Genomic DNA, 27416 nt, shown 5'->3' on the forward strand with positions numbered 1-27416 from the left:
ACCTACCTTAACCTTAACCTGGAGCCTTGTGACTCAAGCATTAAAAATGCTTGCTCGGATAATCAGTCGAAGAATAGAAGGAAGGATAGAAGAAAACCTGTTGGAAAACTAATTCGGAATCAGGAAAAAACGAAGATCAGGAGCGTCAATTATCAACTAGAGAGTTCTGCCCGAAAAATAGAGACACGTAAATAAGCCATCATATGTAACATTCGTGGACTTGGAAAAGGCCTTCGACAACGTCGAATGGATCAAGATGTTCAAGATACTAGAAGCCCTTCGATCGGACTACAACGACAAAAGAATCATCCATAACCACGCTATGAATCAGGGAACAATGCAAACGAAAAATGGGAAAAATAGAAGGCAAAATAAGCAAAGGAGTAAGACAAGAATGCAACCTCTCACCAGCAATATTTAACGTATACCTGGAAAAAAGGAACACAAGAATTGCTTATCAAAGAAGTCTACGTAAATGGAGAAGAAATCAACATGCTCCGGCTCACAGATAACATCGCAGTGGTGGCGGAATCGCGGGGGGACCTACAAGCAACTGTAAGTTCTATAGATCAAGTACTGTGGAAATATAATATAAACATCTACAAGAAGAAAACTAAAAGTCTTGTTTGCGGAAGAGAGAAGCTGAATGCAGATATCACAATTCGAGGGGTGAAGCTAGAGCAAGTGGAATCCTTCATCTACCTGGGTAGTAGCATAAGATAAGATGAAAGGAGTTCGACCGACATTAAGCGAAGAATAGCCCAAGCTAGGAACGCTTTCATGAAGAAGAGGCAATTACCATGTTCGAAGAACCTGAGACTGGAAAGAAGGAAGCAATTCTTAAGTCTTTCGTATGGAGCATGGCGCTCTGAGAACTCAACGGCAAAGAAAAAATAGATGGACTGGACACACATTGAGGCACAATGTACTGCTTAGGAATATAATAGAAGGAAAAATAGAATAGAAGATTCCATGAGGAAGACCAAGAGATATGTTCATAGAACTAATTAAGAAGGACGTGAAGCAGAGAGGGCATCAAGAATTGAGGGAAATGGCATCAAATAAAGTAGAATGGAGGAATGATGTTGATGGTATCGTACTCCTCGTCTTCTGATAAATGTGGTTGGTTTCTTTTAGTTTTCATCTATCTTTTTGGAAAAATTCTCACTAGTGCCTATGCATATGCGAGTGCATCCAATATTGATTGGTACCAAAAAGTGTAATCTTACTAAAAAATAATGTTAACTAACAAATATATATATACCAGTATAGGTAGTAGTATGTATATACTAGTATGTATACTAGTATAGTATATATATATATATATATATATATACACACAAAACCCATAAACACAGTAATCAACCCGAAGGTCGGATTAGTAGGTGATGGTAGAGTTCACCCAGTACTAAGCCCGACGACGTGTGAAATTCACACATCAGGGTAAGGGGGCCAGTTCCTTTCCCTGTGCCGGTTATGGTTTCCCAGGAAGATCTGGTACCCGAAAAATCACATAGCTTGGGTGTAGCTGCAGGTCGCCCGGGAATCGAACCCGGGACCCTCCGGTCAATATTCCAACATATATATATATATATATATATATATATATATATATATATATATATATATATGTATATATATATATATATATATATGTATCTATATATCTATATATATATATATTTTTATATATATATATACATATATATATATATATATATATATATATATATATATATATATATATATATATATATATATATATATATATATGTATATGTATTTTTATACATACATGTATATATAATATAAATTCACATTCATTGGATAAATATTTAGAAATGTGGCTTAGGAAATGGTATACTTCGTATTAAAACGAAATCACTCCTAATAATATAAAGAATAATAATTATTGACATTTTATGGTAATTGTGGAATTCTCAAATTTATAAAATATTTTTTAATATTTTCATATGCTTTTGAGAGGAGACAAAGAGATTTCATTGAAAATTACTAAATTCTTTCTCAATCAAATTTTAAAAATGTTCAGAGTAAAACAATTCTAACAATAAATATGATTTTACCTTACAATTTGAACTTAAGGCATTCAAAATTGAATAGCAGATGGAGAACGCAAGGGCCATCTGTTCCTTCTGAACCCATAAAAACCCTCAGAGACTAAGCAGAATAAACTTTACAAAACTGGAATGAATTCAACCCATCCTCGCTCCTTAAGGAACGTTCGTGCTCCTCTATAATAGTTTGAACTTTCAACTTCTTAACGCTAGCCTTTAATAAAATACCAAAAAGCGTATTTAGTCACTAGCTACTGTCCAAAACACAGGAATGAAACTTTGCCTTTGTCCCAACCTCTCTCCCCCAGGCCACATCACGAGGGAATACCCGCAAACTTTTCGCGAGGAGACAATGCATAAATGTTTCGGCGAAAGTAGTGGCGGGGGAAGGAAACGGAAAAAGGGAGCGGCAGGGCCCGTTCACAAATTTTGCAGGGGTGGCGGGGGCGTACCGCAGAGTCGCCCATTGCTCCTGAATTTCGTCCGTCGCAAGGCCTCGGGAAAAGTTTGTCGCTAAGACTCCCAATATTTCCGAGCCAAACTCAAGCTCCTCCGTTGCCAACTTTCTGAAATTACTAGAAAGGAAACATCTAAAATTTAAACAACAGCTGAGTGTGAAGCCGTTAGTTTCCTTCGCATCAACTTGCACGCATTCGGCCAAGTGAAGTATCATGAAGGCTACATCTTTCTAATTTATTGCGAGAATGCCAAGTTTGCACATATCGTACGTGCTCTGATAAGCAAGTAATCTGCTAGCGCAATGCGATTAATTTTTCACTCTTTAACATATTTTTAAGGATAAAAATAAAACAAAAAGTTCGTCAAGTATATTCAAAATATTTTGAAACTGAACATCCCGGTTAAATGTTGACTGCAATGCTAATATATGAATTGTTAGTCATTTTGTTTTTCAATCTGTTGAATTGAGGGACAGCGACAGTTATTATTATAATTAATGAGAATGGACAAACTATATTGATATGGGAGATATTGCTAGGATATTTAGTGTAGTTTTTGGAAAAGATTGTCCTCTGCGGTTGGTTCTCACCACTACACAATGTACGTATGCAATGGTATTCTCCTAATATGTCAATTGAATTCAGTAGTACAGAACCTGCATCCTATATAGTGCAAATCGTGGATAATTGTAGCAGCATGTGTCCGTCTGAAGCAGAGATATTTTAATTAAACCCTGTAATAAATGCTTACGGAGAAAATTATTAATAACATATTAATTTAATGGACGTTTTTGCACATAAAATGTTTTGCCAAGATTCAATCATAATATATAAAATTTTTCCCAAATCGCATTATTTAAAAAATTGCATAAAAAGAAAACCTGTCACTGTATGATTTGGCATACTAGCCGCATTTTTGAAATTTTATTTTACAGCTCTAATTAATTAGATAATAGAAATTAAAAGATAATTATATTTAGTATGGCCAAGTATGCACACATTAAAAAATGCGATATACAAAAGAAAGCTACACCCACTTTCATCAAATTAAAAATTTTACATTTTACTCAAAGAATAATTTTGTTTGCATGTAATAATTAAATGTCATCTGCAGATACCTAGTTATAAATAGAAGTAAGGAGTCCCATCATAGAAAATACCTTGTGCGGTAGGAAAATAGATTATGCTGAAATGTATTTAAAATGCGATGAAGGCTTTCTATTTTCGTAGTTTGGAGTCAAATCCTGCGGATAAATGATTAAGGCAAACCGAATGTTTACCTACGAACGATATATCAGTCCGTTGAAACAGAGCACAAATAATACAAACATATTATGACTGGAGGTGTCACCTTATTGAACTGTATTCATGAGACAGTCCATTGGTAAACATTATCCTTAAGAACTTGGTAATTTTATACGCAATTAGCATTGGAACTTAATAACATCTAGGTAATAATCAATGCATATTGCAATTTCAGTCAGATAAGGCAGAAAGGTATCAAATAAATGAATATAGAAGTAAATGAAATATTAATTGAAAGATGAAAAATCATTTAAATATTAATCCTTCGCTATAAAATTATACTTTTAATGGTCAGATAAAATATCCTAAGGAAATTAAGCAATTAAGTATCAATTGCCATATATTTCTCCAGAGCTAGTCATACATACACACTCACACATTTAACATAAAAACAAACAGTAATGAACCCTAAGGTCGGTTTGGTGGGTTATGCTGGAGTTCACCCTGTGCTAAGCCCGATGGGTAGTGGAAGTCACACATCAGGCTAGGGGGGCCAGTTCCTTTGCGTGCCGGTTATGGATTCCCAGGAAGACCTGGTACCCAAAAAATCACATAGCTTGGGTGGAGCTGAAGGTACTCAGATAGGCTTCCCCGGGAAACGAACCCGCGCCCTCCGGTCTGTAGTCCAATGCTCTACTTTTGGAATACGTTTTCTTGACCGGAACTCGAACCACGGATCTTCACTTGGGGAGCTGTTTCATCCACCAAAGGAGAAATGGACGACGGCACAAGAGAGAGGATATTAGGAAAAGCGATCATACAATACCATGAAGTATAAGAGCAGTGCGCTTCGTGGCACGCATAGCCAGAAGAAGAATATATGGTATACATTGTACAAAAAAATTATATCCTTTTTTTACATTATATAAAAAGTAAATATTTTACTTGCTTCATCGATTTTTCTTCAGTATTGTTGAGTAATGAAAACAAGCTCAGCTGGCCTCCGGTTTTATAGATAGCAATAAACATTTTCACGACGGTGCATCTTCACATTTGGGAACAGGAAAATTTACATGGCACTAGTTGGGAATAAAGAGAGTATGAAAAACATATTTCAAAAAATGTTGTGAAACAATTGAAATATTTAGGTTGGTGTCTAGGATGCCATAGGACCGAGCAGATATATGGGTGAAGTGCCCTTTAATGTTGCCAAAGTGGTACAGGATGAATTTTTTGCATTGAATGAAATTTTTCGGACAAAATTTTTCATTCAGTCGCATCGATAACAATTGGTGCAAGAAAACAGCGATTCTGAGTCAACTTAACCATATTTCTGAATATGCTAGCCTTAATAAAATAACTTTGAAATATATAAAATTTACTGCTTATTTTTTTATATTTAAGAAATATCAGGAAAGAGGCATAAACATCCCTGACTCTACAATTTAAGGAATCTGGGATATATTTATTAAAATTTCATTTAACATTGAAGCGCATTTTTTTCAGTTATTTTTTCTAATGTTGCCAATGTCCATATCTCACATCTATAGAGGATGTCATATTCAGATAGAGGGTTGCACACGCGTTACATGAATTAATGATATTGTTTACCTAGGTTTTTCTGTCTTCTTCTTGCAGAAAAGCTCAATATATTTTTATGCTCTCGTATGTTCTTCAAGCCAAATAACTAGGTAAAACACTACCAAATTTCGCTTTGCATTCTTATTTTATAATATCTTCAATATCTATCATAAATTTCCAAAAGTATTGGTGTTTTTATTTTATTTTAATGTTCATTTGAATATGACATTTTTCATATATGCAGGATAGTTCAGAACTCATGCAAGGCTGATTTTCATTCAAAATATTTATTAACACTGTACCCTTAAGTAGCATCGAGTTGAAACGCATAATCAATACAAAGGAGTGCACGAGTTGTTTGGATTTCATGTTGAGGAATACTTTGGCAAATCTATAACATTGCCTGAACAAAATTTAGGAGAACCGGCCGTGGAAGAATCCCTATTGGAACTTTATAGGGTTTTGCAAAAGGTATTTGTGTTTTACTTCCTCCTTTAATTTCTTTTCACTTCTTCCACCTCCTGTCTTCGACCTCTTACGGAACATGGGCAACATATTCTCCACGCTCGCCCTATTCTCTCCCCGTGCGCTTCTCAGTCAGTCCTCCTGCACGCCGGCCTTAATTAACGCCCCGAAATTCGCGATGTCCTCATTAATTCCGCCCCGCCCAGCCGTCCGGCATCCCCTCCCCAAACCATTCCCCCATCCCACTCATTTTCTTCCTTCGCCGCGAGCACTTCCTTTTTCATTACGCTCTTCATTTTTTTCATCCATCTTTCCCACTTAGGGAACATTTTCTTTTTATGTTGAATCGATGCCCACGATGGGAGTAAATAGAAGCTATCAACTTCGGCGGCTTCCGTTCTTCTCTTATCATAGTTTGGAGAACAGTACGTATCTAAATATTTTTACTTGATTTATTCATAACGGAGGGTGTTTGGGTTTGAAGATTTTCATTGAATGAATGCCATTCCAAATAGATTTGGGGAGAACGCAAGATGTCGAGGCGTTCCTCCGTAATGAATCTGAAGGCATGATTGATGAAATGCCTTTGGCACTAAGGTTTTCATCGAAGATATCGAGATGTAATATTTCAAAGGATTCACATTTTACGATTTCCGCAAATAACTAAATGAAATATGAATTTTTGCTTTAATGCATAAATCGAGGAATAAGGAAATATTATTTAATAATATTGAACGTAAGGCAAGTAAGTTATAATCAATATCAAGCCAGCCCTGAAACAAAATGTCACAGTTTAAAAAACTAAAATATGTATCCAGTATGTATGTTAAGGAAAAATATTTTTCCTGCTTTATATATCATCATCTACTATTATAACGCATACTGAAGCCTCTGTACAACTTTGTGGAAAGATTTTAATTGCCTAAAGCATAATATGGGAAAAATACATTTATTTCAGTATATCCTTCCTTTAATAAACAAAAAATTGTACGGAGTTCATTCCATATCAATTAAACTATCTTTTTATATGCAGATATCATATTTTCTAAATTAAAATCATCATTTAAAAGTGGACCTTTAAAAAAAGTCAACTTCTATTTGCATTTCTTGACATTATAAATTCCGGGGAAATTAAAGTACAATTAAAAGCAACAAGCAGAAAATTTCTTAAAATGTTTGCCAAACATCTAATGAAGGATAAAGCCCATAGGAAATATTCATCAAAAAAGGGCAAAAAACAGTTCTCTAAGGAAACATCTTACTGCCATCTATTTTTTTGATTAATTTCATAATATGCAGTATAATATTGGTAATATTCTACTGCATACGTCTTTGCGCTAAAATTGTTTGATGAAATTTTCTTCAAAATAAATTGGCACAATATTTGAGTTTGTCATGAATAGTGACAGAAAAATAATACGCAGGTTCATGTAAAACATGATATTGAGAAATGTCTGAGCGTTATCATAAATAAGCTGAAAATGGCAGCACAATCTCTTTACATCTACATCTACATCAATACCCTGCAAGCAACCAAAAAGGTGTGTGGCAGGGGGTGCAGCACCAGGAGGAAAGGGTAAGGGATGAGGGGGTTAGGGTTTTTCAAATGGATGGGGAAAGGTAACGGGAACCTGCAAAAAAATGTATAAATATAATCGTATAACCATACGCAGTAGCTACCTTGTAGGTTAATACTTATTATGTCGAGCCGGCTCCTGGGGGATTTCGATTACAAGCATTCTGGTCTCTTATTGTTCTTGGAAAAAATAACCATTTAAACTTGTCAGTTTTGCAGTCAATCTCTCTAATCTTATATTCGTGATCCCTCCGCCCGTAATACGTTGGGGTTCGTATTATGTTCTTGATGTCATCTGAAAAGGACCCATCTTTAAATGTTTTTAATAATTTTAATCTATATTGCAAACGCCGCTGTGTAAGGGAATCCCAGCCTAAATTTTCTAGCAAAGTAATTACGCTACTGTTGGTCATAATAATTTTTGACAAATCTAGCTATCTATATTTTCTTAGGACGAGAAAAATAAATAGTCATGTGCTTTTCGTAAAAACCAAAGATAAATGATACAGTAAATGGAGTAATGCTGAGGAACATGGAGAAATGAAATTAAGTTAATAAGTGCCCATTGAATTATGAATATTATTCCCGTTAAATCGAGACATGAAAAATATACATGTATTTAAGTTCACTGGATGAGTAAATCAAAATTTTGGTGACTGTTTGAGAATAAAATATGGTGTGAAAAATGTTCGCACTATAGTGCCGTTAAACATCAATTGAAGTTTGAATGAAATGTCGTGATAGAAGAAAATTAATCAATTGTACATTAAGCTATGATAACTTTGTAGATTGAAAAGTCAACATATCTAATAATGGCCCTGGTTATACTTGTAAGGGTAAAATATGGAAAGATGGTTTCCCAAAATGGGCCCAAGACAAAAATGTAAGGCTCGTAAGTGAAAAATTAAACACCCTAATTCGCCATACATGAATCAAGGGAACTTGGGGAAGAAAATAGGCTTCTTTTTTAATTACGGGTGGTATCCTAACAGTCCACGCCACCCCCCCCCCTTTCGGCGGTCTGCGGGGTATTAAGTAGATGTAGTTGAAAAAAATGGAGAACCATGGCAATTTTTGACACTGGATTTTATTCAATGACATTCACCTAGACGTACAAAATTGTCTCCTCTCATCCTTACGTCATAGTAGAGTACAAAGAATTTCGAAGGATATTTAGCATCAATTAGTAACATTGCTATTAATATCGTCCCACGAAAGTAGTACACATCTCTCTAATACTTATCTGTACACAGGTATACTTAAGAATTAGAAAGAAATATAAGTATTCTTTTAAAATGAAAATTTATCCATTTATTAAGTCAACGAAGACCGCAACTCAATGGTTTTAATGCACAGTGATAATAACTGGGGTACTATTAGTATTAAAAAAATGAGAAAATATTTCCTAAATCATTCCGTTTTATATAAATGAGAATATGGAGGTTTATGAAGAAAAACAAATACAGTAAAGGGTAAATGAAATTCATGACTATTCCCATTTATCAAAATAATAACATGAATATAAAGCCTGGTTTTCTTTTCAATAAAAAGAGCCGATTCTACCGAAAGAGGAGATTATACTGGATGACGGAACGAGTGCAAGGTTTGCATCAGCAAAAGATAAATATATTTAAGTAAACTTGGTTTGAAAATAAGAATATAAGGACAGACTTTTCAGCTGGGAAAACTTGTAGAGGGATAAAACTGCGAACCTACGGAGGAATGAGAAAGAGATATGTGATGTTATGGAGGAGGTAATGCGGATTGGAGCGGAAAAAATAGGGATCCAGGGGGTGGATATAGGATTCTGTGATTGGGATGGGCCAAAAAATCGAGAGATGGACCCAAAACCGAAGAGGAGCTGCCTGGAATGAGGGAGGAGGCGAAGCATGGGATGGGGGTTGGAGACGAGGAAGAGGTGAAAGAAGGGTGGGGGAGAGAAGAGAGAGATATTCCTCGCCTTACCGAAGAAAAAAAGTTTCTTACCTCGTCTCTCGCAAGCACCTCAAGGAGGCAAGACAGGATTTAATTGGATTGCAGGGGAATAAATGGAAGGAAGGAAAATACTATGGGAGGCTTCGGTGTTCGCGAAGAGGTGTTGAAGTCGGCGGGGAGTGAGACGGCGAGGGGGAGTTCTTCCAGGCTTGGCTTTGGCTGGATGCGATCGGGAAGGATTGGGCTTGGTACCGTCTGCCTGTAGCGGGAGTCTCTAAGGGGGTTTGAGGGGGACGAGTAGACTGAGCGACTCGAATGTGGTGCGGTTTCCGTGATACTCTGAAGGGGGCATTAGGATTGGTGGGAGGTATAACTCTGCGTGCGGGTGGGACGCGGGCTATCGAAGGAGACACAGGAGGGTCAGGCCGAGGGATGACGTTGAGAGTAAAGTTAATGAGAAGGGACCATAATAAGTATGTGAGGTTAGATCTTTTTATGTTATATTGAATGCCATATTTATCAGCTTCACTAAGTATGGAGAAAATTAAATTTCAATAACACAGATATTTAACCTATTTTTCTAGTTTCCAATAGAACTACGTATAGACACCTGTAACAATTCATTATAATACTTAAATTTAACCAAAGAAATGTTTATCAAGTCATTAAAAGAATGGCCCCTCCTCTGTAAGAAGTAACTGATTTTTTAAGAAAAAAAGGAATGATAATTAATTATGTAATCTTTTAGATAGTTCGAGTTTGCCTTATAGTTATGAAGAGAAATATATATCCTAGGATGTGTTACTGCAAACAAAATGAACAGCCAACAAGGACAAATCATTGAGAAGGGAGAAAGATTTATAATATTTTCCATATTTGTGGCAAAGCTGAAACGTGATTAACAAAGCATGACGAAATGGCTAAATGCAATTTATATAAATGTACCATATTTCTCCCCCTCTGTTTCCAAATTTATAATGAGAGAATACGAGAAATATGTATCGAAAATCTTTAACTAAATGTTCATAGCTTATACAACCATTTTGATAAATAGTTTTCAATTTTCTCTCATTCAAATAATATATAAACCTATAATCTGGTTGATATTATCATTCCAAAATGCTTTCCTTCAACTAAATTGGAGAAATCTGGTCACAATATTTCGTCGAAATATTTTGACAGAATTATGACATTCTTATGAAAATACAAGTATATTATATTGAAATACAGGAATCGACAGTAACTAGAGCTTATAAACTATTAGATTTCATTGTTATTAAAATACGTTTTGCCATAGCAAACTTAAAAATATTTCTCCAGCTTTTATTTGAATACTTCTGGCACATATCGCTGTGCTTAAAAATTGCCACATTTACTTAAGGAAAAAACCTGGAAGTTTTCCTCCATGATAAATTAGCCCAAAAACAATATGTCAACGTCTTTTGCAGGAAGGCGAATGGACGATAAACGATGATGAAAAACCAAATTTACATCTTCCTCTTGCTTAAGCAGTTTGCCTCGCGTAATCCGCGGCCTTTTTCTTGGATTAAAAAACCGGGGTTGACGAAAAGTTAATTACCCTTGGGATTATACTCTTACTTTGAGTTAATCCGCATGAGAGAATATGTTCATGTTAACAAATAAAATTGATAGGCTTGGTAAAAGGATTACAGTTTATTGATATTTCCGTAATATTATCATATGATTCACTTAGAAATCATTTCTGAATGTTAGATTAAAGGCAGACGGTCGGTTCAGTTGAGAAGTCGTACAATTGAATACGGTATATGGTAGGCGATAGTTTGATTCCTGTAATTTTAAATGCACTTTCTTTCCTTTAAATTAATTTCCTTATTTCCTGAGACAAGAGATATTCAGAATGCAGAGTGTATTTATAGGGTTTTGTATTTTTTACATGTTAGTGCTGATAGTTTAAAATTTATACGATTTTGTTTAACGTGGCATATAAAATTAATTTTAAAGAACTTAAGAAACATTACATTATACTTATTTTGCAAAATATTTCGAATTGCCATAAGGTTCAAACTAATTCATTTTAAACTGAGAATACCACCCATAAGCATTTTTGTACACAATAACGAAAATTCAATGGCTGACAAACACGAAAAACCTTACTCTAAAAAGAATTCAGACGTAATTTGAATATTATACTCGACTTTTGCCTGTACACTGGAGAAAATAGTTTTTTTAGTAAACTTATCATTCAAATTTACTATTCAGATTAAAAATGAATGAATCTTAATAGTCAATAATGGCACAAGAATCTTGAATCTTATTCATGCTTGTGAGGAATGTTTAATGCATGATTTAACCTATTATGTGTGCAGCTTAGTAGATGATTACTCAAGCATGGTTAACTGCAAGATATTTCCTCAGAAATTTCGGAGACTATCTTTGATAGTATATTAAATCAAAGGATCTCAATTTCCATTGGAATCTATCTATGCCATACAACCTACGTCACGAGATATCAAGTCTTGAGCCTTGTTGCTAAGTTAATAATGATCGGCCTTTGCTTTCCGTTCAAGTAACACGAACGCAAAGAGCGATATCTTCCTTGCCTAAAAATAATAACATACTTCGCTTTTCGAAGAGAAAATCTCGAACAATGCTAGCGTTCCTTTCTTCTTTGCCACTATTATGAAACCGCCAACGCTTCTACAACAAAGGAAATACAATGAAACTTTGCCGCGGAGCTTTCAACTCCGGGCGTACGGACGTATTTTTTATCGGTAATGTAGATCTTTCCTTTGTTTTTGATTTCTAAATGTCACAACGGCAGAACGCTCTTACATTTTGAGATTGGAGGGAGGCAACCAGAGACGTCATGGGAACTCTAGTGTGAAGGGGAGAATCAAGAAAAAAGAAAGAATGAAAATGGAGGGAATGGAGGGAGAGGCAGCTATTCGGACAAGTTGGAACAAAGAAACGTCATCGTCTTTTCGATCGGGTTGGCGCTCAACGAAGCGCGTCGTTCCGTTCCCCCACGTCCCACGCCCCGCGAGCGCCCGCAAGGCGTTTTGCAGTCCGACACATTTGATGCGAGGATGGTCATTCTTCAAGGGATCCTACTATGTAGCAGCGTCCCCACCACTCCCTGCTGCAAAACCGTGCCCTGTATCCTCATAGTTCCGCTTCATTCGTCGCGCGCGGATGACGACCGCGACCCGGCTCAGCCACCCACGCCTGAAAATCTTCCCTGATTCCCAGAGCAGCCTCAACCCCTCGTCTCTTCTTCCTCACTTGCCTCGGATCCTCTCCATCTAGACAAAGACCGTGAAACCTCGCAATCCCACGGCCCACACCCTGTTTTTCTAGTGCGCTTTGATTACCTCTTCCCAGGCATGCATACTACCTTACGGTAATTTTTGAGTTCCCCCTGATTTAGTATGATTTCTTGGAAGCTACATCACATTTTAGTTTCTCATATATATATATATATATATATATATATATATATATATATATATATATATATATATATATATAACATTTGGACGGTACAATAGAACACAAATAAAATAGAAAACACTTAAAAGGTTTAATAAAACTTAAACTCAAACAATCTACTTTGTGAGTGTCCTTTTAAGAGTAAGTGTATGTAAGTCCTTTTTTTCCAATAAGACAATTGGAATAATTTCAAGAGTATAGGTCTCGTTACAAAATACTGCCGTGCGACATTTACTTTCCACTGTATTAATTTATTCTCTTTTTAGCATCACTGAGGTGATTTTAAAGCATATTTTGATGGTATCAAATAAATATCTTAGAGCCATTATTTGGACCAAAAACCATTCTTCTAGGGATCAAGGTATTTTCCTCTGTAGCATTTTCTTCTTCATTCCATGCTGAAAAGTTCGTCGTACATCATGTTACTTTCTTACGCTGGTTAATTTATGATATTTTCAATAAAATTTATTTTTTATTAAAAAAAACTAATTTCAGATTTTAAAACCCAGTGGATATCATATACGTGTAATTAATGGACAGCTTTAATGTCATGAGAAATATAGTTTATGGGATTAAAATTACATTGCATTAATTATACTGAAAAAATAAGCGCAAATTTTTAATACTAATGTAATCGTTATAACTTTTCCCTGAAGTATTTCATTACAATAATATCAATTTGTGTCATTAATATCATTAGCAGCGCATGCGAGGAAAAGAAGTCGGGCAAAAGAAGGTTGGTGGAAGGAAAGGTTGGAGAAAATGATAAACTGCAGAAATTTTAGTGACGGTATCCTTAGCATAATATACGAAGGTAACTGAATTAAAAAAAGGTTTGTGAGGAAAAATCGTACTTACTACTGCCATTAAATGAATAAATTCGACCATAAAATAAATTTAGATTCGGGCTATATCAGTAAAGTCACAAGTAAATAAATATTTCATAATCTACAAAACTGGTAACCATGAGACAGCTTACGTTACGGGGAAGAACCTATCTTATCCCCGTGTGATTGAATAAGCTCAAGGTAAATGTAGTATTGTGAAAAATAACTAATGTTTCTTTACTGGGTAATGTCAAAAAAATTTGATATATATAAAATAAGGGACAGCTAAAGACTGTAGTAGGTATGGTCTGAATAAAGAACAATAGAAAAAAGAGCAAACACTTGCTCTTATTGCCAAAAATTTCGTATTTTTTAATCACGAGACGAATTTTTGAACATTGGATACCCAGGTTTGCCAAGTGGTAAGAATTAACGTAACAGTTCATAGAGCTAAAGATAAACTTCATGAAAACATTAAAATGCTTGCTTCAATTGGTTACAAACTAACCCCTATGGAATGTAATCAAATAATGAGTGCGAAAATTTCTATGAGCCGGATAGTGATAACTAAAAAACAAAATTCTCAATATTTGAAGTTGAACATTTGACTTGTTAAAAACCATATGTGGCACGTGTATCGCATTTATGATAAATTTATGGCACATAAAATGCCTCCTATTAAAGTATAGTCGAAGTCGAAGTCTAAGCTACATTCTTTAGCATGATAATGCATTCTTTTGCAATAAAATGTATCATAGTCTATCTGCCTACCATTTTATATTACATATTTACCTCGTCTTTTTCTTTTGGCCTCTAGTAAACATTTTCCAACTATGCAACCAGTCAAATTCCTGCAATTCTCAATACTTCCTGTATTACTTCCCCATCTATTTTCATTGTCTAACATTTTCCCTCTCCATTACGTAGATAACTTATGAGCCATATACGTGTGAGTATAAACAGTCACACGCAGCGATGCATGTACTAGGCCACATAGGCAGACGGGGGTAATCTGATGAGCATCGAAGATTAGAGATCAAAGGAGTATGCCAGCGTATTTTTCGCAGCCTCGTCTCACCGCACATACGCTTTCCTTATGCAGCAGTTCACTGGCCTCCGTTCGTTTTTGTCGCCTCCATCCCATATATGCTGTTTGGAATAAAACACACTTGGAAGCCGCGCGGAGATTATTATTGGTTGGGGATTTCACGACAAATTTCCTCCCGCTTCTACGTATTTCCCGACTCTTTTTAAGTGCCACCCAAGCCGATCCTTTTCTTGTTCTCGTCCCTCTCTCATTTTAATGCTCATTTTAATGCCACAGGCGTACAACAGTAGCTTATTCTCCACATTTTGTATTCTGGATCCCCCACCCACGCTTCATAATTTATGCACTAATTTCATGCAGCCTAGATTTCACAGTATTTCAGACATAAATTGCATTGCCTCCAGGCGATTTGAGAGAGAAACACGGTTTCTCGAATTTTGTACAATTAAATAAGGGTGTGCCGATGAAATCTCATTCATGCTAAGTCGGCACTATAAGTAAAGTGCTTTCAATGATGAACAATCAAATCTAATTCCAATCCACACAGTTAATTTTATGCGGACATTTATAGACGGCTCTAGGGCATTACTCCTTTTTGACTATTAGAAACAGACTGATGAAATGCAGGGTAGTGTCATGATATTACGTGTTCGCTATCCAATGGAAGTCATATTAGGTACCCGAACAATAGGGATATATTTTAGAATTGATTAGTGCAATAATAAAGCCGAATAACAAACATTACCATAGGGTAAAATACAATTCAAATCAGCTGTCCGAATGGATAAGAAAAAGGGTTCAAACTTTTTCTTATGATGATTTCTAGTTGCTTGAGATCGTGCTCTTCGTTTTTAAACCTATACGTGGATAGCATGTTTACTCTATATTTAAGATTTATACTAAAAATACATCCATTTCTCTCACACAAAATCAGGGTCTCAAAATTGCTTCGCTATGCAATTTTGTTATATGCCTGTGTCAAATTATTATGCACAATAAAACGCATACCATGCTTTCAGAATAATTTATATTCTTAAGACACTGTTCCATTTAATTGAAAATCTAGCTGTGATGTAAAAATAAAATTCCTTGATGTTAGTTTCATTGAATATTTGTTTCTGAAATATCTTCCTACAGCTATTGGATTGAACTTCATGATTCTATAATAAGTATTACATCAAATTTGGCGATTTTACCACCCAGCCGATCGACAATTGATATGCCTCATTACTCTAGATAAATACTTTTTTAAGAGGTTTCTTCTAGTATGGGAAAAATGCTTACATAATTAGAGAAAAATACATTTTCATCTTTCAACTTTTCATAAGCTTGCAAATAATCTCAATGGTCACATTTACTAAGGCTCACGATTTAATCAGATATATACATAGTTCTTCTGAATGATTCTATTTCCCATGCAAGATTCAATGATAACTCATGCATTCATCGAGATGATTGTGAGTGATGAGTTATTCATTGAGAAAACGCACACTAAGTGCTAACAACGATAGGCTCATTAGTACCTAAAACTACACAAGTACGTAATCAAAAAGGCAAATTTGTGAGCGCATTTTCGGTCGTTTGAGAGGATCATTTTTGTTATTAATCAGGAGTTCACATGTGGCATATCACGGATATTTTTGCGAGCACTACTAGTGCTCATGGATTTGAAGAATCAAAGTAAAGTTTTTAAAAATCATCTGGGGCATGCCATTGATTTAAAATATAAAATACTTAGGCAAATGTTCCTCTATTGTAGTAGTTTTTTCTTAGATCGGATAGCATTCCAATGTGGGAAAACGTTATAAGCTTACTTAATTTTAAAATAAATAATTAAATTAAATGGAAAAATTCCATAGAAAATTATTTGCGCTAATTTCTACACTAATTCTCATGAATTTCCGATGCTAAAAATACGCCAATATCAGCAAAGGATGATTATTTTACAAAACTGGTGTTACTTAATTAGTTCAAGTACCTCAGTATCTACATATTCCTAGATACAAACAACAGAAAATATACATTGTATTTATTGAACTGAGGTCATCCATTATTCCCCTTAGAAATAAAATAAAGGCATATCAAATATCCAGTATATCGAATGAACCAGTCAGAGAAAAAGAAATAATTATAAAATAATACACAGAAAATAAAAAATAATTTCTCGCCCCATGCTCTACTTTGAGCCTGTTTACTAACCGTGCCGTTGAACCGCGTATATACTGAAAATAACAAGATGTTCAGCCCATTCAAAGCAGTAGGAATTAATTTTTTACCATAGGAAAAAATGAATAGGATGCCAGACAACAAGCCTTAATGGAACTTCTTAGCGCCTTACAGTGGAGTGCAATTTTCTGTCCCACGATGAGTTCAGGATGACTGAATGAGCTTCCCTTGTTTGCAGTTTGACTCGGTTGTTCAAAGCGCTTTTCAATTTATTAATTGCTTCTGATGTCATGCATGTTTATTTTGAAGAAATCAATAGCCAAATGAATTACAACCCAACTAAATATGTAAGGTACTGTTTTAATTAGAGCAAGTCATTCAACGTATTCAAAGTGAATACATTCTATGTGACTTAGCATTTCAAATTCAACTATCAGGTTCGCATCTATCCCCTAGATTGAAAAAAATCACCCAACATAATAGTATGAGAAATTTTGAGATATACTTTATTTTCAATTTCATTGTGAAAAGACTGGCACAATTCAATAAAATGTAAAATGATCCGAAAAACTTTATTCCAGTCCTCATTTTGGCTAGAGAAATTGTAATTACCAAGATAATCATGTAACTAAATAAGTATATAACCATGTTTTAGCCAAATCCTTTCTATTGATTTATTCAGCAATTATCATTTAGTATTTTGGAATAATAATCACCAAAATTTTATCTAAAAACTTTTCCATGACTTGATGTAACAAAGAACGATTAACAAATCAATATTTTTTTTCAATTTTAGGAACACCGTTAAGTTTACTTCAAGAACCAAAAGGCTAAAGGAAAAACAAAGAGATTTGTTTTCAATACTCATTTCGATCAAGAAATGAACAGCCACTAAAACTACATGCTCTAAAAAGTTAACAAAAGATTTCGCCAAAATTAAACTCTATAAACTCTTTCTGAAAATGTTATTTGAATTAGTAGGATATGTTTCTTCTTCTTGGGACAAACTTCTCCTACATAGGTCATGCCTCTTTTCCAAGAAAATGTAAATAAATATTACATAGGCGGACAAAACAAAGGACATTGATCATCAGTAACAATATGATTAAAATATAAATTGATCTAATAGGAACCACTTCATTTCCTTTGGTACAAAATTTTGTTGCTGAAGTAAAAAATAATAATTATGAGCTTAAATTAAGTCAAGTATATTGATATTGTACGGCAAAATGACCTAAATGACGAAACAAAGTTACTGAAGGTCTCAGCTCTCACAGTTGTTCACCTCCAAAACATTTTTAAAAGTGTTAATCTAACTATCAGAAAAAAGCCCGACTCCGACCCAAATACCAAATACCTTGTGATGACAGCCAAAAATAGGAGATGTCATATGTTAACTAAGATGCTAATTTATCAGTTGTCTTCAATGAAAAAATTCTCTCTCACTCTTATTAATTGCCGTTTTTTCACGGAAGAAAATAATCAATCTTTACTGCGAGAGATTATTATACCAGAAAATATATGGTTTCTCCGGGCGTGCAAAAAGTACAAAAATGAAAGAAGTATCTGCATGAGGGAAATTAATGCGGTTGAAGGAATGAAGATGGAAATCATGGCACATATGCCACCATAAACTAAGAATTAATGGGGTCCGGTTAGGAAAAAAATTTATGATATGAGACTGATATCAGTATACGATGAATTCAGAGACGTTTAGAAAATAACGCAATAAATAAGATAACCGTACGACGTATTTCTACGAACATAAAACAGTTGAACTTAAATTGAATGAATCATAACGGTACCATTGGCAAATGGTTTATCATGCATTTAGCATTACGTATATAAATCGAATATGACTTTGCATTTAGTAATGCAAATTTAAAGCATAGCAAATAAACATCCATTGACACTAGGTGGGAGTTTTTAAACTGTTGAGGTTAGACACTGAAAAAAGCAGTAAGTTTCAATACAGGAAAATATCTCTCTTTTATTTTCCATTGATTCATTCACTTTTACTCCCTTAAAGATAATAAAGGTATTATTCTGGTGATCTCTAAATATCCAGGAAAGTGATGAAAATACTGCAAAGGCTTACAGTTATTTAAAGCATCCGAGATAATAATGTTGATTTTGGACGGTCCCTAAAATCTGATATCTAAGTTTTTACGAGAATGGCATAGAACGAAGAAATTTTTCGCACGTCCAAAGAATCAAAGGCAATGTTGGCCAAAATGACTAAATATGACCGTGACCAAACAATAGAGGGCTAGTTCATTGATTTTTTTACTTTTCCATAAATATTAAAGCAGATAATGCCTTAAATAAAGGTCACAATGGTAATCCAACGGTTTCCCAACAAGAATTAGCTACAAAAGGAGGAACACAACAACACCAAGGCCAAAAGGAAGTCTTAACCGCACTTGAGAATGAATCAAATTATATTCATCTATCCAGAGTTTGGGAATATACCTAAATATGTCTTCGATTTTTTACACGTGACGCTTTCGGGAATGTCTATTTTTCAGGTCAACCTTCGAAAGGTGACTTTCATTGAAATCGCCGGTCATGGTACATCCTTTTTATTATAATTTTAGGAATATCACCTGATCCATCTACATCTACATAATACCCCGCAAGCCGCCGCAAGGGCGTGTGGCGGGGGGTGTTAGGTCACCAACCGTAAAAAGGAAAAATACCACATGCAAAAAAACAACACGGAAAATTACACCCACAGCAGCGCACACTCTCATGCCAAAATCCCTTCATCCAATACTCATGCAAACACATATACCTTTCTCACCAGATAGAAGTAAATCATGTGTAAATAATCCTAATTGGGTTTCGCAGGAGCCGATTTTCCTGAATCCGTGTTGATTGTCACTTAAAAAGTTAATATTGTCAAGGTGTCTCATTATTGAACTGACAATTATGTGCTCTAAGATTTTACAACAGATAGAAGTGAGAGATATAGGTCTGTAATTACTGGGATCCTCCCTGTCACCACTTTTAAAAATAGGCGTTATTTGCGCGGCTTTCCAAATCTTAGGTACTTTGCACTCTGTGAGGGATTTGTTAAATATAAATTCAAGGTACGGGGCAATGTTTGGAGCTAAATGTTTTATCACCCTAGCTGGTATATTTTCGGGACCCGGGGATTTGTTGGGTTTAATCTCATTAAACAATTTTAGAATTCCTGGTTGGTCCACTGTTATTTTTTCCATGGGTGGAGTATGTATTGTTTCTTGGAGATATGCGGCGGCAACATCATTCGAGAAAACGCTTTGGAAGAATGAATTTAGGATGTTAGCTTTACCCTCGCTGTCTGTATGAATTATATTGCTACAATCCCTTAAGCAAGCCACGGTTTGTTTACTCCCATTCACTTCCCTAACATATGACCAGAAAGCTTTGGGGTCAGTGTCAAAGTGCTCGCAAAGTACTTTGCGTTTAAAGTCCAGTAAGGCGCTACGTAATTGTGTTTTGGTTTCAATTTTAGAGGATCTATATGTGTCCCATAATTGTTTATTCTCAGGGGATGATGTGTTCACGCCTGCCCTCTTTACCCTAGAGTGTAGCATTCTCTGCTTTCGAAGGGCTTTTCTAACGTCTTTATTGTACCACCTGGGGTCGCGATTTGCTTTAACGTATTTTATAGGTATGAAATCTACGATCCCTTTTTGCATGATATTGACAAATTCTGTCCAAGTTTCTTCCACGTTGACATGAATTAAGCGGATTTTGAACTTGGGTAGTGAAGAGTTTAATTGATTTTTAAAAGTTTCAAAGTCTGTTTTATGGTAATTATAAATTTTTCTTTTTGGTTTAACAATCTTTTTTATTTCTATGTCGAAGTGGACATTAACTGCTTTATGGCCACTCAAGCCCTCATCAGTTGATACACTAATAATACGTTCAGGCGTGTTTGTAAGAAATAGATCCAATATGTTCTTTCCACGGGTGGGCATGCGTACTGCTTGATGGAGGGAGTTTCTTTCAACCAATTTTATCATGGAATTGCAAGATTCGCAATCGCGGGTCCCAGATTTAACGATATTGATGTCCCAATCTATACCAGTGAGTTTAATGTCGCCACCAATTATATTTACGTGTAAAATTGTAAATTTGATCGTTGAGGGTATGAAGTGTTTTCAAATCTGAGTCTGGAGGTCTGTAGAAAGAGCATAAATTTATGTTGGGTTGATTGGTCCGTAGTAAGGTGCACCAAACACTTTCTATGTTATTATTTTCAAATGAAACTTGCCTGCTTTCAAAATGACTTTTAACTGAAACGAAAACCCCTCCTCCGGGTCTTGTATCTCTATCGTGTCGGTAAACTTTGAAATCTATTGGGAAAATTTCTTGTTCGTTTATGTCATTGCACAGCCAACTCTCTGTGCCTAATACTATATCAGCGGTATGAGTTTGGATTATGTGTTCTAGATCCGCTGATTTGTTCTTGAGGCTTCTGCAATTTATAACAAATATAGTTAAATTATTTTGATGTTGAATAACGTCCTTATTTGTGCCTGACTGTAATTTAGGACGCCTTTGTGGGGAAAGCCCACCAATGCTAAGTATTTAAACTGAGTCAATCAAATATTTCAATATTAATACTTGTAAAATTGTTAAGCTCCTTTTTGATCATATTTTCTTGGTGCAATAATTTTTCAGAATAAATATTATAAAGAACCCGAATCATTATCTCATTTAAAATAAAACATCGGAAAATAATTATTCCATCAAATTATCTGTATTTGAAACTAAATTTTTGAATGATAACTAAATTTTAATAGTTTCTTGCCAGTGAGAAATAAGTGTTATTATGAGAAGAACTTCTAGTTTGGGTGATAACAATACGCTGCTTTAAAACTTATTTCATATGGGTTTTGGACTGGCACCAACGACTATTTACTTCTACGTATTTCTTTTTATCTTTCATTGTGTGAGTAAATGATTTCTTGACTCCTATTGCGCTAAAATATGAAATGATTTTTGGTCACCATTGTTCATGATTAAAATAAAATCTGGCGTTCAAGTGAGTAAAGTTGTATCGAAATATTTTGGAACACGAAAAATTCATAAACACAGCAAGTGGAAGGAGGAGGGTCAGTCATTGAATAGAAATGAGTATCCGGAACCCCTTTCCCCATTCTCTCTCTCAGTATATTAAATAATCAAGAACGAATTAATAAGTACTTGTGTCTGCCCAATATGGCTTCTTAGGAATAAATAAATCCTTATGTCCTGATAACGAAAAAAGGAGCTCGAATAAGGGGTAATTTTTTTCCAAATATCGCTTGAAACGTGTTCAATATTATCATTTAAGTGAAACTCTAATGTTTCTCAGCCACGCACACTGTCGTGCTAGTAGAATTAAAATAAAACACATTCAAGATAACTTAGCAGTGATAACTGTATGACTTCCGAGTAGTAAAGATATAAAACGTCTGACCATTTCCTTGTTTTTATGACAGTATACTGTATAACTTTCCTTTAGTTATTATTTCTTTTACGAGAAAAATGGTTGCTCCATTTTTAAATATTTTCCAGCCAGTTATACTTTGAGTGTAATGCAACTGAATGCGTTTATATATCGTGTATTTAGTTTCTATAATTCATAATTCAAGGGCTTTGACACACATGCTTCTCTGCTTCAAATTAACATATATCCTTCTGGCGTGAACGGTTCGTTCTCAAATATGACACAGAGATAATGATTAATGGCTGATAATCCCAACTGTTACTTTTTCAACTGTTGATTCCAGCGACGTTTTTCGAGAGGCATTTACGTGAAAATAATTTTCCTCCAACACTGCTCCGATAAACCTTGATTCGTATTTCGTTCCTCTTTGTTTCCAATCCAACTGTTGCTCTTTTTTGATTTCCACCGAATACTTAATGAAAATTTTTCGAGGAAAATTTTTAAAATAATATGCATTCTTGAATCATTGAAAACCTGAGGCTTGTTAGCAATTGTATAAGAGCTATCTCATTGTATTTGGTCCCGTGAATTTAGCTTTTCTCCCATAATAACGTTGGGTGGCATTTATTGTTATAATTCCAATTGATTGCATTAAAACACGGTGTTTCTATTATTTAGTCATATGGATTCGAAATTCAAGTTAAAATATTTACGCTCAAGCCTTCAAGTAAATACTGAAACAGTTGGGTAAGCAAGAAAAGAAAGTGTAGGAAAATGATAGGAATTTTAAGAAGAATTAAAGGAGGAATGAAGTATGCAGAAAAGAAGAAAAGTTGACGATATTGCTGCGTGGAAGAGTATATTATGTTTTGGAAGAAGAGGTAAAGAAATTTGTGGCTCTACCAATGTATAGTCTGTGCCCATCTAATGGTAGAAAACCAGTGATAATAATTCTTCTCTCAAGCTTATAAAAAGCATTATAAAACCATTGGAGTGTCCAGTGTCAAAATTTATTTCTTGAGAAGGGCAAAGGCTTGTGCCAAGGAACAGCCTGTGACTACATCTATCTTAAACGGGAAATACCTCAAAAGTAATCTTAAATTTAATGCGTTCATACGCCATTCTTGAGATACTTACGATTCCACAGCGTGAGTTTGAAGGCTATCGTATTTGTCAACGTGCGTTGAAACGATGTTTTACATACGTATTTTTCATTCAGCCCAACAGAATAAGTACAGAAGAGATAAACTGTCTGATACAGCCAAGCTCTAGATGGAGGAAGTCTTAACTAACAGGTTAAAGAATTGGTGATTTTGTATTGGTAAGCATTTTCCAAAACCCATGAATTGTTCTATTATTTCATAGATGCAGAGGACAAAAAATGACGAATACAATAAATCAGGGCTTTATGTTAAAAATGTGGTTGCTGCTTCTGCCAAAGATATTGACAATGGTAATAGGCAAATGGACCCTACACCAGAGATATGCCTCGATAAACAAAGTTCTCTAAAATCCTAAGAAGCAAGTAGCCACAGTGTAAATGAGAGATGGAAGCCATATAGAGGCTAAAATTAACAAAGGAGTCACACAAGAATGCAACCTCTCACCTGCTTTGCTCAACATGTACCTGGAGGGGGCAATAAGAGAAGCATAAGGCATCGGATTATACGGAATTAGGACCGATGGAGAAGATATGAACATACTACGCTAGGCTGAAGATATTGCAATGATAGCAGAAAACCAGGAGGATCTTCATGGGTCACTAAATTTATTGGATCAAGTTCTACAAAGATACAGCATGAACATAAACAAGGCGAATACTAAAATCCTAGTATGTTGAAGAGAGAAACGGAACAGAGAAGTCACACTGAAAGGACAAAAATTAGAGCAAGTGGATTCCTTCACCTATCTCGGAAGTACCATCGCATGGGACGGAAGAAATACTCCTGACATCAAGCGAAGAATAGCTCAAGCTAAGAAAGTATTCACAATGAAAAGACAACTGCTGTGATCAAATACGATAGAAGTACAGACGAGGAAACAATACGTTTATACAGAAGAATAGACGAAAAACGGACCTTATGGTACTCGATAGAGAGAAGAGGAACCAGATGGCCATCAGCACCTTAAGGCACAATAGATTCGTGAAGAATATAATAAAGGGAAAAAAGAAGGAAAAGTTCCAAGAGGATGGGCAGGGGATAAATACATGGGACAAATAAAGAAGAAAGTACATTAAACAAATACCAGGAAGTAAGCCAATTAGCAAAATATAGGGTAGAATGGAGGGCTGCAGTCAATCATTCTTAGAATTAAACGACCTATGATAAATGGCCTAAGTGATATCTGTATATCAGTCGTGAACACTATCCTATTTCAAAGGCTTAACTCATGGAATTATATATCGTTCTAGTTGAAATTCTACTATTCTCCATGCAATGCTGAGAGGTTGGTAAAAGTTGCTGATATAATGCCAAATATACATATGTTTCTTTCACTATGAAAGAGTGAAAGGTTGAACGTAAAAAAGATATTACTTCATTAATCATTTGAAAATCAGATAAATATTATTCTCTCGATATATGCCATCTTTAACGCGGTTTTATAATATGGATAAATGAATACCTAAATGAATCCGTGTGAAATAATTGGAAGGGTGATAATAAAGAATGGTGCCATTCTTTCTTAAATCAAATTGTTTTAAACCAGTCATTGGCGCGGGAAATCTCCCTTATAAAATTATAGTGGAACTATTAACAGAGCTAACTGCAACTTTTGAACATTTTTCAAGTAGTTGAAATACAATGTTTACAAAAGAATGTAGAAAAGCACCCATTCTGACAGGCTCAATTTTAATTCTCCAAATACCAGAATCATTCGTTAGAATGGGAACATAATAAAATCGCGTATCAAGACTTTTCAAGCATTTCAGAAAATTTCACAGTTTTCTTTTGTTCGGGAAACAACGTGTGGATCAGATTTTCGAAACGGCTGAGAAAGTTTCACAATACAACCTTCCGACGGGATTCGATTATTGCCAGAGGCCCGCCGTGAGTGGCCACTTTAGTTAGTTAGCCCAATCCCATGATCCCCCCACCACATACAGTCGGTGGCACGCTCTTTCTTCTGAGTAGTTCCCGGGCGTCCCCTTTTCAGCCCACAACATCCTATCCCATCCGACCTCCTCCGCGTGAATAATTCAAGAATTCGACTTCGAGGATCAGGTACAAAAAATTGTAACTTGAGGGGGAAGGAGAGAGTTAGGGGTTGTATAAGATTTGCAAGTGTAATTGTTTCCACGGAAGTAATGTATATGCTAATCGACATGCCGTGTCCGAAGCGCGGAGGGGAAATGGGGATTCGAGGGGCCTTTGCATGAGTCACGCCAATGCACGCCCTCGTCATCCGCCAAACCACTCAAAAACGTATTTTCCCCCCCGAGAAAAACTCGTAATTTTTATTCAGAACGCGGTCTCAACAAGTTCAGAAGTTGAATGATGACAGAATATTGCCGAAAATATAAGCGCATGTCACAAAAATGCACTATGGAGAGAGAATTTATTTTTTGCAAGAATCAGCTGTTTTACTCCCTCTGCAGGAGTTTTTTTATTCACGCAATTTAATAAAGTCAAAAAAGGATAAGCATCTAGTATTCATTCAATGACAATCAATATAGAATTGACTTGCTGTCATTAATAATTTTTTTAACGGAGTTTTATAACAAAAACAGAAAGTTTTCTTCTAAATCGTTTTCACCCAATTTTTTATTACTTATGCATTCTAATTTTAACAATAAAGTTTGCAGTTTAGAATACATAAAATGTGTTTCTATGAGTAAAAACTAAAACAAACCTACATATAAAAATTGCATCAAAAAGCCTCAGTCAAATCTAAAAATCAAATCAAAGTCAAATCAAAAAAGAAGTATGTATCATCCACGGTGATGACATGTGCTTAATATCGCCTGCATAATTGTTCCTGCAATTTTTAGGAAAATGATCGAGTACTTGTATTGCTAATATCATATTTATTGAATATATTTATTTTAAAGCCACCATTCCATAATTTTAGTGACAAATCTTTTCTTCTGCTGGTATTAAACTGCGGATAATGCCGCAACAGCAACTTTTAACGGAGTCATCCGTTAATATACACTTCAATGCAACAATTTCACAGAGTAAAGGCGAATTATTTTTACACCCTGAAATTTTTGAATTGAGAGCTATTCCTACTTTAAAGAGGCAAATTTAAAATTAGATACGTCATTTATATGAATAGCAAATATGGAATTACATGTGGGTTAGTGATTTTTTCTTGACTATCTCGAGCACCAACTTGGAATGTTTGTATAACGCCATATGACGATTAAAATGGAAAAAAATTGGCCATCGAGAAATTAAATGCAAATCTACCCTCTACTTGCCTAAATATATTCTTGTACATACTTGGTAGGTGGAAGATGATTTTAATATCTACTTATAACGTTTCATATTTCAGTTGACGCCAAATATACTAACTCAGCTGTAGTAAGTATGTTAAGGAACCTAGTCAATTACAAAATATTTATTCAGGGTTAAAATTAAGGATAACATATAAATTAAGCTATATTTTACCGCTGATCTTAATTATTGTTTACCGCTAAAGTAAACAATTAAGAAAAGTAACATCAATTACCATTGCTTTCTTGGTTAATATAGTCTCCATGCCCTTCTATCTTAAAAACAAACTTTAAAATCCTAAGCTAAGATATTATTGAAATCTCATCTGCGGCACTACCTAAATTTCCAAAATCATTTTGAACACGAGATTCGACATTGAAAAGGAGAATTTACCATCAAAAGGCCGATATACACCGAACGCTTTCAAAAGCGTTCACTTTCCGCTCGAAAATTCATTAAATCCATAGAAAGGGCAGTGTGTATTCCGTCCATCCGGCCATCGCGGAAACATTAAAGTTCGTAATGTCATTAAACGACAGTGAAAACGGAAGCGATCCTTCCCGCCCTCCTCTCCATCCCACACAAATCCCCCCTGCTTACGTTTCCGCCTGAGTCACGAGGGGGGCCGGGGATAGGAGGAAGGCCCGAAGCCTCAGGGCGCACGCCACCGTCGATAAATGGCGTCGAAGTACGAGATCTACCCTT

The sequence above is a fragment of the Hetaerina americana genome, unplaced genomic scaffold (genome assembly GCF_022747635.1).
Source record: "Hetaerina americana unplaced genomic scaffold, ioHetAmer1.1.p SCAF_10, whole genome shotgun sequence".
In the NCBI taxonomy this organism is placed as follows: domain Eukaryota; kingdom Metazoa; phylum Arthropoda; class Insecta; order Odonata; family Calopterygidae; genus Hetaerina; species Hetaerina americana.